The sequence below is a fragment of the Ambystoma mexicanum genome, chromosome 5q, assembly GCF_040938575.1.
Source record: "Ambystoma mexicanum isolate Mex_15411 chromosome 5q, UKY_AmexF1_1, whole genome shotgun sequence".
NCBI lineage: Eukaryota > Metazoa > Chordata > Amphibia > Caudata > Ambystomatidae > Ambystoma > Ambystoma mexicanum.
In genome coordinates this window covers 1,341,405,173-1,341,410,563 of record NC_090933.1, presented here as the reverse complement: position 1 = coordinate 1,341,410,563, position 5,391 = coordinate 1,341,405,173, and positions in this window count along the sequence as shown.

The following is a 5,391-nucleotide window of genomic DNA, read 5'->3' as shown; positions in this document are numbered from 1 at the left end:
GAGAGATGAAACCATGGAGACTGACCAAGGAGAACGATCCGGGGACCGGGAGCAGAGATCCGAGGGGCCCGGGGTACCGCCCAATATTCCCATCAGGACCGGCGAGGAGAACTGATCGATCAAACCGGATGGAGGAAAAGATGCTGAACTGTGCCATCTACGGAATTGGAAGAAGATGATGCGGACATACCAGCGCGTGGATCAAAAACATCCTTTGCACCCGACTTCCCCTCAACTCCAAATCAAAGCGCAGTCGGGCGGGGGGGCTTGTCAAGGGTTTTGACCCATGTTGAATCAATAGACTGGGTAGATGTGGGGATGAGCTGTCGCCGCCCACGTTCACGCCAAAATCCAGGAGAACCGCGCAGTTGCACACACCAAAATGGTCACCTAATCTGCCACCCACCAGTGCAAAGAAAGATGGTTCTGTTCAAAATCCGTTTTTATTGACGTCAAAAAGTTGCTAAAATCATGGGCACAAGACCACTCTAAAGATACAACCTTCTTGTGGGGGGTTCCACATCACCACTCTACTGTAAGGATGCCATCAAAACAATGTTAAGCAAGGATCCTATACTATCAAGCAAAAGACTACTATATTGAAATGCATTAATTCAAGACAGATCCCAAAAATGGGTGCAGTACCAGCTTTGTCCACAAACCGGCGCTAGCGGTCTAAACTCTGACAGGAGAACTGCTACTTCAGAAGCTAATCAGCCTCCTGAGACAGCTGGAAACCTTCAAAGGCCTGCCGGTTAATTAAAACTCTTAACCACCTGCTGTTCCCAGAGACAATCTGATTGCATTAACAGGCCAAGAGGCTGGGAAACCTTCTCACCTCAGAGACCCACACAACAGCCCAGGAGATCACATGGACATGCTAACCAAATGCAGAGTGGCCCCCTGGCCTGCTGACCTCGGCCGACACAATAGACCCTTGCACTTGAATGGGGTATGTTGATTTTCAGTGTGGACTGTAAACAGAGCCCTGCCTGGGAAAGGAGAGACATGTGGTACTCCCACGTTTCTGGGGGCAGGGACCTAGACACTTTTGTGGAATCATATTGCAGCAAATATATGTTTAAGCTAAATGCTTCTAAAATATTGTATTAAGCTTACAAAAATGTGCAATTTGGAGAACCTCAATCTAAGAAATGTACCCACAATTCAAGACTTGATTCAACTTTGTACCATGTTCTGAGGCTAAAACCCGCTATTTATTGATATTACAGACACCGGGTTTATGCTAGAAACCTAGTAAATTACTGAAATGTGTGTAGAAGGAGGGTGTACATTGGTGTAATTTTTGATACTGATTTAACCTTGGTAAACCAATTAAAAACTAAATTAAGTTGTCATTTTTTAATGCAAGCCCCCAGGAAGATCAGAGTTGGACAAGCATGGACCATAAGGAATCTGTAATATGTACATGTAATTTCAACAAATTGTGTATCTGGGAAATATGTATTTGGATCAGAAATAGATTTGTGTGCACATTGACAAGGGGAGTGTCTTTCTGTAGGCCATAAAGATGGCACACAACCCAGCTCCCCAATCAAGGGAGAGAGGAGGATGTGGCCAATGATAGATTGCGAGGGGCCGGCTCAGTTATGTCCATGCACACACCCACTTGTAGAACACATAAAAAGAGACTGCTGGGACAGGTAGAGACACTCAATTCCCATTTTCTGCGGAGCACGCTCACGGACGAATTCACATCCAGAACTCCAGAGACCTAGACTGACTCCAGCTAGACAGAGACCAGAACTTAGAACTCTGACTCCACAATTGAAAGCAAAGGCCTAAACCACAAGCTGAGTTCTCTTCAGCAGGCCTCAAAACCAACCAAACTATTCAACAGCGGGGCGAGCTGTTTGAATTCTTTGCCAAGAACTTTTGCAAGAACCTGTAGCAGTACCCAGAAAGCAGTGCTGTATCCGGAACCAGAGAGAACCACCGACCAGACCGTTGTGAGCAGAACCGGTGCCTGACAGACCCAGAGAGCAGAGCTGACCCAGATAAGCAGGACTTCAGAACCACCCGCCGGAAGTCCCGTCCAACCTGACCAGAACTTGACGGCTTATTTCAAAAATATAGTGCGAGTACTCACTGTGCAAAACCAATCTCTTAGTTTAAAATAATCTAATCCAAACTATTTTAGCCTATTAGAACTGCCTCCTAGAATCGTGTCATTCTGTCATCCTTAAACCTGAAAACTGTCATCTGTCATTCTGAGCTTTCAAATTTCAAATCCGAAAAACTACCTTTACTAAATCGGCCGTATCTCCGGAACCGTTTATGATAGAAGCAAGATTTAACTTTTATTCTGAAGCTGAGATTCTAAGCTTTCCAGCAAGCTATACACCGACTTGCTACTCCTCATACTCACTCCGTAATTGCGCTCGACACACGCAACTAAATTTGCAGCGATTTGACATTTTGCTTAAATTCAGCCACGTGTAAAATATTTGTCTTTGCTTCCATCCCTGAAATCGGTTTTCAACCTAATAACCATCCCTGAATCATTGATAGGGCTGGCCTGAACTGATTCAAAGTATCTATCACCTACCATGAACCTCCTATAGGGAATTAAAAGCATTTTTCGCATATTTTTCACTTAATTGCAACCACATCAAAGTATCTTGCCTGTGTTTAAGACTTCTACCTGTTTTCCTCTAAGCTTGCTAGGGGGGAACTGAATTATATTTGATTGCATTCCTGAGAACTGTGTGCTTTCCTTCCATCTCTTTACCTTGCATAAAGGGGGGGGGTGAATTGTCAAAGAAAAGTGATTACATTGTCTTTTGTTGAGGTCATATCAAGTTTATTTTCTGTACTGCATTTTCATTCATCATTGCATTGTCCTTGAAGCCATAAAAGCATTCTCAGCTACTTTATCCTCTCTATATCACTTCTAAGCCATCAAAAAGAGTGTACCACTGTAACATTATCCATTGTTGACCACTATCATCTTCACAAGTGTGCTATCAAATATTAATTTACTATAAAAGTGTGATAGATATATATTGTTTAATTTTCAAATAAACCTTTTAATTTGCAAAACAAACCTACTTCTTGGCTCAGTGGGGTCAGGGGGATTCTAAGAGAGGGGTGTTATATAAGGGTTGTCATCCAGAGTAAACAAACTGGACATAAAAATATATCAATAAGGGTTTCCCTCAGCATCCCAGACTAGGCAGTGACTTAGCTGTAGTGTTGAATTGAATCCGCTTACAGGTCTCAATGAAGACATTTCCCTGAATTGTTTCATTTAAGTATTCACCAGTAGAACATCGTCCTCCATTTTGGCTCTTATGGTTTGGACTGGTTATAATCAGAAGTTGGGTTCATGTCAGGTTGGCTACTTAGTGTTCATATTGTTCTGATAATGAATGGTACATCAGTAATCGAAAGGTTTAAATACATCTATTGAGAGGGTTAATACACTATGTACCCCTCTGCTACTTGTTGACTCTGGAGTCTTTTTTCCGTATCTACTTTCTAGACACTACCTTCATCATTTCTTTTGATTTTTCTTTATTTTTTTTATAAATCCCTTTCATTTTTATTTCTGAGATCATCCATCTCTTTAGATGTCCGTAGTATCGATTTAAGAGTTGAGTGGCACCTCTGCATGGGTGTGTTCAATTATTTCTGCATTACGTTCTTTGGTCATGTGACACGGCCATGTGACGGGGTAATGACGGTACTTACCATTGGGGTTTACATCTGGGATCCCAGTTTATATAGATCGAGGTACTCTATACACCCATTATTATTTTCACTCCGGCAATACTAACATCTCGGTGGAATAGGTTCTGTCCTGTCCGAGTCGCTTGAATTTGTTTCGCCTTTAATTTCCGGGTCACATGACTCTGTTATGTGACCGCGTCTCTTCCTGTTTTCATTTTAACCGGCAGAGATTGCTCATTCCGAATGCGGACACCATACATGTGGTGCACATTAGACAGCAACCCCAAGATTCTGTCTATAAAGACGATTAGCCTTTCGAATTGTAAGTACATAGATTATTACTGTTTCTATAAATACTTGAAATACTCGATTCTAAAGATAGAGTGACTCACCCATCCTTGTGGCTTACTTCTGTCTCTCTTTTCAGTACGCAATTTCGGAATATAAGGAGGCTAAAATAGTCTTTTGAACATCGGTGCCATCTTTTCATGACGAGTGCAGTAGGAGATATTGATAGTCTTTGGGAATACAGTACTAATAAAAGACTGTTTTTTCACTATTGAGGTAAAGATAGTCCACAAATGGATATTGTTGCTCTAAATAAGGCAGACACCGATACTACAACTCTAATCACTGGTCTTACGGTTTGTTCTAGGACCTTCACTACTTCCCATATACTTCATCTTGATACACATCAGAGGTCCCGTTGTCCGGTGGTGTCTTCATTGTGGATTTAGAGTGTATTCCTACTCCCTTCTAAACTCTGGGTAAGAATTGAGCTTTTTTCACTTTTCTATTATGACCTTTCCTTTAAATCCGGAACTCTATGGTTCCCTTTTGATCTGATTCAGCAGTTGAAGTGTATTGACCCAATTAATATTCATGTATTATGCAAGACCACACAGAAAGACATACTAGAGGTAATTCTTTCCATTATTTTGCTACTAGTTTCATGCTTTGGAGTCACACCAGTGTTCAATTTTGGTTTACTGATTATGAAGAAAATGATAATGACCCTATATAGTATGAGCTAGGTTGCTTTGTAGCTGGTTTAGAGTGATGATTGATAATGATTTGTTTACAGTAAGTTTGTGTTTAACATATGTAAAGGTGATTATTAATTGTATGTATATGTGTAATTGCACATTTCTTTCACTCCTAAAGGGGAGTTTCCCCGAAACGCGTAGAGTTGGAAATCACATCGTAACATAAGAACATTGTGGTTGCTCTTTGTTTCATTTTGTTTTTTACGATGGCCATATGTGAAAATCATTTATATTTATGTAAATTTTAAGGTTTAATTGACAAACATTGATGTTTCTAACTTTTGTTCATGTATCTAATATTCAATTACATATCTTTTGAAAATGTAAGCATTGTATTGACTGATTTTTTCAGCTTTAATGGTGTGCAGGGGACGGGAGTGTCTTTAAATTTAGACACTTTGTTTAGTCCACACCCACCAGCCTGAAAAGTGCTCAATTAACTTAACATTCCAAAACCAAATTAATCCAGGACAATAGAGAATACATACAAAAGGTGCAGCCACAACCTCAAGAGTGCTGGCTTTCCAACTCATACACCTCACCAGTTGTTAAAATTGACGACATGGCTGCAGCAATCCCTCCTCCAGCTTCTTTTCTCCCTGAGCCAGGCCGGCCTCCCGTGAGATGGGACAGATGGGTCAAGATGTTTGAA